The 13,856-nt window shown below is 48.3% G+C and overlaps 1 long non-coding RNA gene across 3 annotated transcripts; it reads right to left on the bottom strand.

The window, feature by feature from the left end:
- Positions 1-4,009: 4,009 nt before the first annotated feature.
- Positions 4,010-13,014, bottom strand: LOC111256861. 3 transcript variants are annotated; one of them, XR_002677177.1, is made up of 4 exons: positions 12,665-13,014; positions 8,283-8,359; positions 4,341-4,631; positions 4,010-4,238 (listed from the first exon to the last, which is right to left on the bottom strand). It is a non-coding gene; the product is annotated as an uncharacterized LOC111256861 (long non-coding RNA). The 3 variants fall into 3 exon arrangements; XR_002677178.1 differs by having other exon boundaries at positions 4,345-4,631; XR_002677179.1 differs by lacking the exons at positions 8,283-8,359; positions 12,665-13,014 and adding an exon at positions 6,559-6,638.
- Positions 13,015-13,856: the final 842 nt, after the last annotated feature.

The raw sequence follows: 13,856 nt of genomic DNA, 5'->3' as shown, positions 1-13,856 counted from the left end.
GCCGCGGCGATGTTTCCCTCCGCTGCGTCGCCTGCACAGATGGGAGGGCCAAGAGCATCTGTGCAGATGGAAATGAGGCCAAAGTTGAGGTCCATCATCGTCGGTCCTAATGGAGGTAAACCCCGACTCCACTTTCCAGCCGCGGCCAGACCCCCCTTGCCTCCCGCCTCACCTTCCCGGCAACTGCCGCCCTGCCTTATCAGTGGGAGGATGGCCATAGGTGGGAGACGGCCAAATCCAAGCGAACGCGCAAGGAGGAGGCCAAACAATGGCTTTCCTCTTAGCGTATCTCTATGTTCCACCATCTTAGACCCCTGTCAGCAACCAACAAACCCATCCGAGAGCTCTTCCATGAGCGAGCCGCCGACCGCTGTTTTAGGTGTCTAGCGCCGGGTCACAAGGTCCACCAATGCCGTGAACCACCCCGATGCATCCTCTACTTCAACTTTGGTCACCGTGCTCGCCAGTGTAGAGCTCATTCACCGCCAGCAAAACCACCAACCCAGCCACCGCCTCCACCTCCACCTTCCCCAACCATTGCCCAATTCCCGCCGTTGCCCACTACTGCACCCCACCTCCTCGAACGCAGCTCAGTTCCCGCCGCTGTCCACCACTGCACGCCAGTAGAAATCACCTGCCATGGATCGCGTGTTGGGCGACCCCAGTGAGCGCCCATCCGCGGTCCTTGGCTACGCGCCCTTCACCCCTGAGATGTTCGTCCGCGCTCATGATCTCCAGGCGTGGGCTGTCATGGCAGTGGACATGGGCAACGGTGACCGACCGTCTAGCGCCACGATCGCCTGGAACCTTTGGCCGGGCGCTTGGGCTCGACCACCACCTCGTCGTTGTTGTGCTGTACACTCCGGAGTCCTCCATCGTCGAGCTGCCAACTCCAGAGCACCGATCGGTGGCTCCTGGTAGGGAGGTTTGTGCATTGGAAACCTCCGCCACCACCTCATGCCACGGATGCCAGCTACACAAGCGACTGCAACAATTGTTTTCTACAAGGTGCGTCTCTGCCTCGAGGACGTTCCCCTGCATGCGCGGCATCTCTGGACGGTCGCAAGACTGCTGCCACCTGAGACGTTGCTGAAGCGCGGGGACAATACCGTCCGAGCTGCTCGTGAGGACGGTTGCTTCAACATCTGCATCTAGAACCACGATCAGTCCAATGTCATCACGTTTGGTCTCCTCCGGCTAAAGAACACCCCTCCCCCCTGGCTGTCCGGAGACCTACCAGCATAATGATGGACAGGGACACTTCCATGCTCGTCGTGTGCGCTGGGCCCAATTGGCCTCCCCTCCTACCCGGTGCTCCTCCACATCGACCAGGTGGTCGATTTCCGGCTGCCGGCATCCCCGGGCCCCTCCTCCGGCGATACCTGGCCCATGTCGTATCAGCATGACTGGGCGGCGGGTGTCCGGGATGGAGACGAGGCGCCTGTGCGGGCACCGGTTCATGACCGGCTCGTGTTCCGCAAGAGGGACTACTCATCGCCCGACGACGCCGGCTCTAGCAGCGAGTCCAACACCAACACATCCGCCCTTCGTCGGGTCGGCGCCGACGGCAGCGGGAGAGGCGGCCCACTACCCAACGGTTCCTGGGGACTTGTTGAATAATTTTTATGGATTCCCTCATTGCCTGTGCATGGCGGCGGCTCACGTGGCCAGGCGAGCCATGGAGCGAGCAGCCGTGGGTATAGATTTCCAAATGGGCTAGGCCCGTTGGGCAGCCCGAGGCCCGACACTAAAAAACACGGCACGAGCACGGGCCCGGCACGAAGTGAATAGTGCTAGGGCTGGCATGGCACGATGATAGTGCCGGGCCTGGGCCGCCTCCCTAGTACGCTGGGCCAGCACGAGCCCGGCATGATTTTTGGACCGGCCCGATGCGGCCCGATCTAACTACCATATAAATGCAGAACCCTAACTTATCCTTTCAATTCTCTCCATTCGGCCATCCCTACCTCCCAGTCGTCGGCCCGTCCCCAAGCTCCCAGCCTCCCCTGGTCCTCCCACCTCCCTCCCGACCTTCTTTTGACGAGGGGGGCCAGCCGCCAGGGGCCGCCGCCGCCCGGCCGCCACGGGGGGCCAGCTGCGCCGCCGCCCGCTGAGGGCCGTCGCTGGGGCCGGCTGCCGCCGCCGTCGGGGGCCGACGCGGGGTCCGGCTGCCGCCGCCATCGGGGGCCGACGCGGGGTCCGGCTGCCGCCGCCATCGGGGGTCGACGCGGGGGGCTGGCTGCCGCCGCTGCTTGTGCCGGACCGGGCACTAGCACAGCATGGCCCGTCGTGTTAGCGGGCTAGCCAGTCCGATAAAAAGGTCATCGGGCTGGGCCTGGGCCGCCTCCTGGGCACGTAGTGCCAGCCCGGCCCGGCACGAATACCCTTCGGGCCTAATAGTGTTTGGCCAGGACGGGTTAGTGTCAGGCTAGGACCGGGCGGCCCATTTGCAAAACTATAGCCGTGGCCACGGGGACAATATTCCAAGCTGCCCAACCAGGAGGAGGCCCTCGACATGACAAGAAAGAAGATGCAGGGACAGAGTCAGGACGCACGCCTATCAGGGAGCATAGCCTCTGTAGGGCCCAGCACCCCTGCAACGCGTGCTCCGGCTGACAGTGGAGCGTTGACGGAAGAACTCCACTGTTTGAAGATTGGTGGTGCGCCCGAGGGTGGGTCTGACCCGCCGCGCCGCATCCTGAGCCCAGTGGGCTCCCGCAGGTATGACCCCAACAGCATTTGGGCCGTCCAGCAGGCCCAAATGGTAACTAACGATGCTACTCCAACCTTCCACTCCTCCGATTCCTAACTGGGCCAGAGAAAGCTGTATGGGCTGCCAAGCAGCAAGAGAAGGGATAAGGTGTTCTGTTGACAGATGCTATGTTGGATCCGATGGCTGAGTTCCAGCACCTGCATTCGGGGCTCCTAGACTCGCCGCCGGAAACACCACTCTCGGTTGAAGACATTCTACACAGTCGGCCGGTGCTAGTAACCAGTGGAGCCGTGCCGGATCAGGAACAGGAGCCTGCGGTGGCTGTATTGATTCAGGGCCAGGATGAAGTGGTGTTGCTGGATCAGCAACAGTTGGACATGGCAATCTTCCTGCAGGAACACATCACTACGCCGGCGCCGCCGCTGTTTACACATCTACCAGCAATAACCCTGCAGCTGGACATTGAGGGACAGATGGAGCAAGCACAAGAGGAGCAGGATGAAGAGGTCACTGAGGAGCAGATGGAAGAAGCCCAGGATGAACAGAATGAGGAAGAGTCCATGCAGGCGGAACAGGAACAGGATGAGGCGGGCGTCAAGGTTGGGCGCCGTTCAAGCAGGCGTCTTGCTGACAAACCAATTGCCAAGCTCAACTCAGTGGTTCGCTGTCAGGTGGTGCTTATGAAGAAATTGGACATCCTCCCTGAGAACTAGACACTACAGGAGGTTCACAAGAAACGCCTCGTCAGCATGTTCAAGGATCCATTGCCGCCACATGCCATGGCTATCGTGGATGACCTCCTCTCTGATAGCACAACGGTGGGCGCGGCAACCGCTTAGGTTCCAGCCACGGAGATCGTCAACAACTAGTTTATCTATGTATTTTCCAAATTCAAATAACAGTGATGTAGCTGGATGGAATAGTGGTAGGAGGCAAGGCAGGATGGTGTGGAAGAAAATCACCTCATCTAGTCTACGGTGGTCGAGGCATATCACTGCATCTACGATGCACATCTGCTATTACATTCGAAGGGTTAGGCTGGGAACTTATTTCCATCATGGTGTAATCCCTGTGCTCAATGAATGATAGCAGTTGTGTTATTTTCAACTGGAATCTGAGGGGCCTAAATGGAGTGGTGAGACGTCAGGTGGTTAGGGACATGATCGCTGACCATCACGCCACGGTGGTGTGCATCCAAGAAACAAAATTATCCGCAGTAACTGACCAAACAATCACTGAAACATTGGGTCCTCAGTTTGTTGGGGCTTATGCAGTTCTACCAGCAGTAGGCATAAGTGGGGGAGTGATCATCGCATGTTCTTTACATCAGTATATAATGCAGGACATTCTCGTGGGTAAATACATGGTGTCAGCTACAATAAAGAACATGGCAAATGGCAATACATTTAGCCTCACAGGAGTGTATGGACCGCAGGAGGACAATGACAAGCAGGAATTCATGGCAGAGCTAACATCCACGCGTGCTGAAATGCTGCCGCAATGGACTGTCATGGGAGATTCCAACCTAATATACCGAGAAACCAAGAAGAGCAACAGCCGTATTAACTTCAGATTGATGAACATATTTAGGACAGTACTCAATAATCTGGAGCTCAGAGAACTGCACCTACACGGCCGGCATTTCTCTTGGTCCAGTGGCACCGACACCCCGACTTTCACCAAAATCGACCATCTGTTCTACACTGAACAATGGGAAATGGGCCACCCGAACTGCTTTCTGCAAGCTCTCTCATCCTCAATGTCAGATCACTCTCCTCTCCTACTCTCGTATATGCTGCAACAGCAAAGAAGGAACACCTTTTGTTTTGAATCATACTTGGGAGAATTGCCAAACTTCCTTACCGTGGTCCAGCAATCATGGGAGAAGCCGATCCACTCGGTAGATAAAATTCGAGTACTGCACATCAAACTAGCAAGATTAGCGAAGGCATTGAAGCAATGGAGCAAACAACAAATAATGCCATTGAAACTCCAAGCCGATGTTGCAACAGAAATTATACGGCTACTAGTCCATCAACCCGTGCTCCCGCACGGGCTAATATTTTTAGAAGCTATTGTATTTGAAAATTATTTAGAAATTAAACTCCTAGTTAATAATCAAAATTGATTACCTACTACTCTCTTATTTTTTTCAATACATCAACATAATACTTATATAGATATGTACCTATCTTTGTCCAATTGTGATTGATTTTTAATTAATAATTACTCTATGCACTTTTTCATCCATATTCATACTTTTTCCATTTTGTATCGCACCTCCAATCCTCCATACATTATGTTTAGCATACAAATCAATATTTTTCATCGATTCCTCACGTACATGTATAAATGGTCTAAATGGTGACACTCATCATGTGTATATACTTTAACTTAGTATTTTTATATTAATAATGATATAAATAGGTAATTTAGAATTATATATTAGTTTATTTGTGACATTTATGTATGATGCACATGAAGATAATTAGATTAAGTTTAGATGTTTAATTTAGGTTATTTTTAATAACAACTTACGTGGGTAATATAGATAAAATTTTAGAATGACATTTTAAGTTATGCTTTATAATGATATGTATTAGTAAATTGGATGAAGATTATGGGATTACTTTAGATTATTTTTTATAATAGCTGAGCTCGGTAATTTAGGTATAGGTTTAGAGCTCATTTTTGAATATTTTCATAATGATAGTGGTGGGTAACTTTTTAGAAAATATAATAGATCAATGGCTATGATTATTAGATTTTACAGGATTGGTGTTTCATGTTTTTGATTTTTATGAGAATTTGTCTCTTTTTTTTTCTAGCTTGTCTCATGGGAACTAATGCAGAGTCTCCAATGGAAAAAAATGGGACTACATTACTAAAAAATATTACCATAAGCTACCTCTCGTTTGTTAAATATTCAAACACAATAGATATATACTTATTATCTTCATCCAATTGTGATAGATTTTAGTTAGTAATTACTCTATAATATTTTTATCCACATTTATAATCTTTAACTTTTCACTTTGCATCGCAGGTATGTGCTTGAATTTGTTTAATGAACTCTAAGTTTGTGATACAATTTTTACATAGAAATCTATATTCTCATCACTTCCTCTATATCTTTATAAATGGTGACACATCATGTGTATAGACCTTAATTATTATATCATATACCAATAGTGCAAGATATAGACGATTTAGAATCATATATTGCTGTATATTTTAATTAAGGTTATCTGATTCAAACGTAGGGTTATCATGTTATTTTTAATAATAGCATGTGTGGGTAATATAGATGCAAATTTAACAGGTTACTTTAAATTTTTAAGTAATAGCGGTGGGCAATTTGGTTGCAAATTAGGGAGTTATTTTAAATATTGTTTATAATGGCATAAGTGGGTAATTTTGATGAAGATTAGGGGGTTACTTTAGTTTATTTTATATAATAGCAGAGGTGGGTAATTTATATATAGATTTAGGGGGTTACTTTAGGCTATTTTCATAATGGTATAGGTGGGTAATTTTTTAGAAAACATAATGATTTAATGGCTATGATGATTTGAATCTATCGATCAATGGTCGGATATTTTGCTTTTTTGTGAGAATTTCTAGAATTTCTCTTTTTTTCTAGAGTGTCCACCTAGAATCCTAGGTGGCTTCACTTGGAGGCTTCAAAAGGAACCTCCAATTAGTAATAGTAAGATTGGATCAGGCACAGGAACAACGAGCTCTCACAGATACTGAACTATAACACTACATAAGAAAGCAAAGGCGCGCGTACTGGGCTTCACAGCCCTTCGGTGAATTAAAATCAGACAGGGATCTCGGCTAACCTAGATTAAACTGGGAGATGCCAACACTCGCCTGTTCCACCTCCGAGCAAATGGTCGCCGGTGGAAAAACTTTATCGCCTCACTGCGGCCGCAAGATACTCCAGATAGAACACTGACGGGACATGATGACAAAGCTGGAGAGTTGTTCAAGCACTACACATCGTTGTTTGGGGAATACACAACAAGAAATGCTGCCATAAACTGGGATCAACTACAAATACAGCAGCACAACTTGAGCCACCTAGATGCGCATTTCTCGGAGGAAGAAGTTCGGGCCGCTATGTTTCGAACGCCTTCAGAAAAAGCACCGGGGCCTGATGGGTACACTAGACTCTTCTACAAACTGGGCTGGCCAATCATCAAGAAGGATTTGCTAGAAACATTGCACCAGATTTACAACCTCATAGGGGATCGGTGGTCACTGCTTAACTCGGCCAACGTTGTAATGCTCGCTAAAGAGGAGGAAGCAACACAGGCAGGTGATTTTCGCCCGATCAGTCTGATGCACAGTGTTGCCAAAATCCTGGCAAAAGTCCTTGCCAATAGACTTGCACCGCACCTGCCGGCAATAGTATCTGAAAACAAGTGTCGTTTCTTCATCTAGCTCCTATTGCAGCTGAAATTGCCAACATCGGATCGCATCATCAGGCGTGGAGGACAGGCCAATCCCATCTGCTCACTCTGTCACACGACGGCAGAGTCGCCTGTCCACATCATGGCAGCTTGTGTATATGCTCAGGGCATATGGCAAAGGATCGCACCATGGGGTCAGTTCCAGATACCGGCTCAAAGGGCGCGATCAGTCCGTAAATGGTGGCGGTTGCTCACAAAAGCAGGTTCGGCAGATAACGGAAACCTCCTACAAGTGATTATATACACAGCCTGGAACCTCTGGAAGGGGAGATGCAGGAGGGTATTCCAAAATAAGGCCATGACCCTCGACCAACTAACCAGTATCATCAAGCAGGACATAATGGCGTACAGGGAGGCTATTAATGTAGTTCAGTAAACCATGTAATATACACGCACAACTGTTGTTGTTGCTATTGTTTTCTTGCTCTTTTACGGTACACGATACTAACTTATACTACTGTTCGAAAGGGATTCGTATGTAAGGTTCCGATGGTTGAAATTAATTGTATACTACTAAAACCGTAAACTGTAATATATGTAGTATGCATGAGTAGTATGGGTAGTATAGGGGTATGATTGGAAATATGTAAAATGGCATTGTTGGGAGATTGACGAGCGCCGCGGCGTGCGGGCAGTGACGGTGGCCAAGCGTTGTCAGATCGACAGGCGCCTCGTGTGGGCGGTGGCGACGGCCGCGCGGGAAAATACCGCGCGGAAAAAAAATCCCCGAATAATATATGTTGTGCTAATTATAATTTTACCCATACAAAAAACAACCTATACTCTATACTACCACCTCGTAGTATTGTGCATAGTAAAGAGCTCTCTTTGAGCTCTTTTACTGTTCGGAGAACAGGCTGTGAATACCCGCACATGCTTCCTACTACAACGAAAAGGTAGAGCACCTACCATGTTTCCTCAAAAAAAATATAGGTTATGGCTTGTTTGGGTGTTTATGTAGTAACCCCACAGGAATTTTTCAGATGGCGACTTAGAATACCCCGTATTAGGACATAATTTTATTCTGCATACGGGACGGCTGGACACCCAAACTAGAGAAATGAAAACTATTTGGGCCGAAATTAACTCACAGGTGTTCATGCAGTGGTTCTCGTTCTTTTTCTGCCTGAATGATGAGAAGCATCGGCACACCCTCGCCAAATTGGCACTACAGAGAACGGCGACCAAATTGAAGCAATGAGATTTGGCTCCAGCAAATTGCCAAGTTTTCTCTAATACCATTTTTTTTGCAACCACCAAAAACTCAACTCCTCAACTGACAGTTGGTGTTAGCGCGCAAAAATTTCTGCTTCGCACGGCGACAACGCTTGGCGCTTGTAATAAGTGCCATTTGAAGTCAAATAGTGATCCTGAAGAATTCAGAAAGAAATTCAAAAGAAAAAGAAGAAAAATAACAAAAAAGACCAAATTCGGCCAAATTTTGACCGAAATTTGAATTTCAAATTTGAAATTCAGAAAAATTTGTCAAAAATGTGGAATGCAAGTGTAAGAGTGATTGGAACTGAAGAATCAAAAATTTGGAATTGAAATAGTGCTAAATACCTCAGAAGAATCAAAGAAAGAAAAAGAAAAACTCAGTGTACTGTTCACCGTCCGAAAACAGGAATTCAGAGAAAACAGCCTCAGAGTTGATTTTGGAAATTGAATTCTGGAAGAGTTTGCAACTAAGTGCATCAGGACAACTACACTATATTGAAGTATGCATCTTGGACTACAATAATCATGAGTTGTTGGCCAGGAACAGTAAAAGGAAGGAAGTCAAACTCGAGCTCAAAGTCAGCACAAAATCACAAGTGACTGAAACTCTGAATTTTTCTAAGTCTGAAAATCAGCAGTACATTAACTTTGAGTTCGAATTCAGAGCAATGTAGATCAAGAAGGGTGGGTGTTCTTGGGCAAAATGGAACAATGGGACAATGTAGAGCATGTTTGAGGTGAAGTTGGACTGAGGGCAGAAGAATTTGATCATGAAATCAAGTCTTTAAGGGAGCTCCATGGCACTGACGATGACTGACGAAACTGAATGAAGGTTTCAGTTGCATCTCAGAAGAACACGAGAAAACAATCCAAATTCAAGCCAATTCGATGTTTATCTCGAGCCGGAATCAAAATAAAAGTTAAAGAGCTCAAGTTTATCTGCCACTTTGGTTAAAGCATCTGAGCACCGTCGGATTGAGATTTAACCGCGGAGAAGCTCTGAAGATCACGGGCGGTGACTGAGCATCAGACGTGTCGCCGCCGCCGTCGTCGGTCGTCCGCCAGCGCCGCTAAGCTAGGCCACCTCCTCGCCACATACGCCTACGGGTAGACCACGGTGGCAGCCATGCGAGGGGTAAACGCTTGAATAACTACCGCTCCCGCGCCGCCGTTTTCACCGCCGCTCTTTTTACCGCCGCCCGTGCCTCTTCTGCCAGACGCCGCCGCCAAGCAAAATTCTACCTCCACACCGCCGCTCCCGTCGATTCCTTCCGTCCACACCTCCGCCTACATCCCACCAACAACCCTAGCAACTTGTTGCTCAGCTTCTTCGCCGTGACACCTTGTATCGCCGCCGCTTCTGTCCGCTGCCGTCGCACCGCCCGCTCTCGGTGAGAACCCCCTCGCGCTGTCTCTCTTCCTTCTTGAGCAGTCGTAGTCGAGTCCCTAGGGTCCTAGGATGGTGTCGAGTTAGTTGTTTGAGTGGGTTGTGCCGTCGACGTGAGAAGTCATCACCGGCCGTGGGTGTCGCCGCCCGTCACCGTGGAGGAGGTAGCTCCGGTCGTCTCCAGGGAAGCTGTCGCCGCGCACGAGGTCGTGTAGGGTTAGGGTTGGTGTCGTCGTCGAGACCCGCCGCCGGGAGGGCGCCGGCCGGCGAGCCGCGCCGCCCCCTGTTCCGGTCGCGCTTTTGGCGGGAGGTAGGAGAAGGAGCTGTGCGCCCGGGCCCGCGCGACAGAGAGAGGGGAGAGGAGCAGAAGGCCGAAGCGGTGCGGTCGGTTGTTGGGCCGCAACGCATTGAGGGCCCAAGAGCATGCGCGCGCGGTTCGGCTGGAAAGAAAAGAAAAGGGGCCGGCTTGGATCGTGGGCTGGCATCGCGAAGGCCCAGGAAGCCGCACGTAAGCGACGCAAGCCGGCGTCGCGAAGAAAAAGAAGAAAAAGGAAAGAGGCCGTGGGCCGGTGCTGGGCTGCCAAAGGAAAAAGAAGAAGGAATCGGCCCGCGGGGCCCGTCAGGGGAGGAATAGCGCCGACGGGTAGAAGGAACAGAAGACGTGGGGTCTGTGCCGTGGGGGCCCAGTGTTCGTGAGAGGGGGTAGAGAGGGGGTGAGTAAGAAAAGTTTTCCGAGGGAATTTCGGGGAAAAATTAGATTCCTTTAGCAAAATAATCTGTTTAAATTCGTTTTTACACCATTTTAATCACAGAAATTTGTAGGAGTGTCCAAAATTAGTGAAACCAATTTTGCTAGGCTTGTTTTATTTTCTTTTATGCATTAAAATTTTTACACCCTAGGAAAATAATAAAAATTTAGGTATTTATTTAATGCCTTCCTTTTAAGGTAATTAAATAAATACTTAATATTTATAAAATGTATAAAATATGAATAATGCTTTATCAATCACAAATAATCCTTAACCCATAAGAAATTAGATTTTCAAGTTAGAAAATAATTTCCACTTTTTCTAAAAATAAAAAGAAAAAGCTATAGGAAGGGTTAATTAAGAAAATAAAAATCTAAGTTAATCTTTTTAGATTTCTTTTGCGTGTTGACTTACAACCTATTCGTGATAAGTCGTATAGTCCTTGTTGGCTTGCAACTTTATCATGAAGGGAAGTTGTATAGTCTGTTATTTAAAAAGTTTGCATTCTAACCCCTGCATGTATGTACCGTAGATCCAGAAGCGCCAGAAGAGGATTACTGGGAATTTTCGGAAGAACCTTTGGAATCCGAGGAGGTGTTTGAATTTGTCCCCTGTGAAGCGAATCCGTCGGCGCCTGCTAATCTTTTTAACGATTGAGGCAAGCCCCGGTGCATTTATACCTATCTATTTTGGAGTCGTTATTTCATGTGACTAGTTATAGGTTAATTGGTTATTGTATGCACTAGGTCTAGGAGTTGGATGAAACCTATTCTTGTGTATGATCATACCTTGTTTTAAGAACATCTTTGCCACTTGTTCAAATCCTAGAAACTACCCAAGTCTAGAATTGCTTACTCGCTTACATGCTTGGTTTACCAACCTTAGGGAAAACTCTTGATCATACATGCTGTTTAGGAAAGATAGTTTGAAGTATAGAACCAGACAGAAACTAAGAGATGTAGTTCTGTCTGCTTATTAATCTGCTTAAGGACCGGGCCGTGTCTTAACCATTGATCAAGTGATAACTTCTGATCACTTACTGGGTATGGGACCAGTAAAGCCCAGTAGGTTAGTAAATTCTATGATCAGGAATGCTTCGTACCCGCATTTGACGTGCTGGAGATTGGCAGGGGTGTAGCCTGAAACTCACATGGAGATCAGGCCAGACGTGGGGTCCCATGTGGGGGTGCATCCCTGGGTCCGGGTAGTTGTGTTCCTAATCATTGACTTTACTAATCGAGAGGTTGCTAGTACGACCTGGACAGTCGTATGATGCTGGTGATCGGGGTACTCTCCTGCAGGATGTAAATTGATCCGGATCGCCGCAATTCTCGGTTATGAATGCACTTGATCGCTGTTAAGCTTCGTAGCATGAACTCATGTGATATAAAATTTTTGTTGCCAAGTACTGTATGAATCAACAGCTGTGATTGCTTTTACTTCTGTTATAATCTAGAATGGTTAGGTAACAACTTAACTAAACTAAAAGACAAAACTAAGGCCTCACTCGTAGTAAGCTTTTCGGCAAAAATTGTGTCGACCAAGCACACCTAAAGGCCGACATGCATTCCAAAGAAAAACTATTATATTGGTTAGTCGGGTAAGACTTGCTGAGTACCCCGTACTCAGGGTTTTCCCCTTGTGGTTATCTTTCAGAAGCTACCCAAGAAGCTGTCGAGGAGGAGACCCCGAAGACCTAGAGTATTGACCTGAGTCTCTCAATACTCTAGAAAACCATTATTGACGCATCTTCTCCTAAAATACTTATGTTTCATCCTAGAGCTTGTCTAACTATGCATCACTAAGTTTGTTTCAACTTGAAGTCTTGTAATAACTCGTACCTCTTAATTATGTATGTAAAAATGTAATGTTTGTTGATATTATCCCATCGCGGATACTATCCTGATGTATGGTGATGAAACACGCCGTGGATCTTTCGAGGAGTCCTAGGGACACTCGACGGACTACCGGACTTATGCTGTTTTAGGTGCGTTTCGGATAATTGCTGCTCTGACAGCGATTAGGCGCACTTAAACCAGCTTAAGTTGGGCGGTTCCGCCACAGCGCTGCCACTGTCGAGGCCGAGAGAGGGAGATGGGGGGATCCGCGAGCTACCTACCTCCGCCGCCGGCACGCCATGCCTCCGGTGGTTCTAGGAGGGAGGAAAGGGCCGCCTCACCATGTCCACAGGCTGGAGCTTGCCATCCATGGATCCGCGCGCCGTAGCTCGGGACGGCAGCCGCCAGGAGCAGAGGAGGGGAACGTCCGGCTGCAAAGAGGTTTGAAGCCATGAGGGTGGGAGTGGCGGGCAGTGCCTACGAGGCCATGGAGCAGGGGGGCGGATGGAGGCGGGAGGTGTGAGGATGGGGGCACGTGCGAGGCTGATGGCAGCCTTTGGAGTAGAGGAGAAGAATGGCCAGCGGCGGCGAGGCGTTCGGGTAGGGCAGCGCATGCAAGGCCGGCGGCGGGGAGAGAGAGAGAGTGGAGGAAGAGGAGGGACCAAGGGAGAGGAGGTAGGGACCTGACCACTCGATGGATAGAAACACTGACAGGCGGGGTCCATGTGTAAGAAGGGATTTTGAAGATGAATTTTTTGTAGTCCGTTGTAGCAATGGTCTCCAAAAACCCAGCTCCTATTAAAGAGGAAAAGAGAAAATATTTTGACAATAAAGTTTTGGTAAGGTGCTGGAGATGTTGTTAAGTCATCCTCCTCCTCAGGATGCTCTATTCAACCGAACCTGCTCACTCGTGTCGTCCAACTTAGCCGTTCGTGACCCCCACTTCCATTAACATTGTTGCATTGCATTGCATGCCCTGCTTCCAGGCCCCGTCGGCATCCGTGCTCCTGCATGCACAGCAGTACAGAAATTAACCTCGGCTGGATTCTTTTCATCAAAAATTGCGGATCGGATTCCAAACAGGTTGTAGGGCTGATGGGTTGTGGGTTTTCGCCATCTCTGACTGAAGAATAGACTGCACATAGTCATGGCCCAGCCCGGTTCCAAGCACCGTTTTGGGGAAAAAGTCCTTTCAACGTCCCTTAACTATTGACGTAGTGTGGGCTATGCATATATGAGCTCACTGGAAGGTTTGGACACTCCTACATACGGGACTGTACACCGAGATGTGTCACACATGGAGACTACGGTGTAGGACGGTGTGATCTATGTGGAGGATAAGGACTAGTCGATGATTAGGAAACTACTCGTACCAATTAGAGTAGGATTCTCTAGTCGAATCCGACTAGTACTCTTGTAAAATAACCGACCTGTAACACTATCCCCAGCTATATAAGGCGAGGCAGGACCCCC

This window comes from Setaria italica, chromosome III (assembly GCF_000263155.2).
Source record: "Setaria italica strain Yugu1 chromosome III, Setaria_italica_v2.0, whole genome shotgun sequence".
Lineage (NCBI taxonomy): Eukaryota > Viridiplantae > Streptophyta > Magnoliopsida > Poales > Poaceae > Setaria > Setaria italica.
Note: the sequence above shows the minus strand (reverse complement) of the source record. Positions and strands in the feature narration are given on the sequence as shown.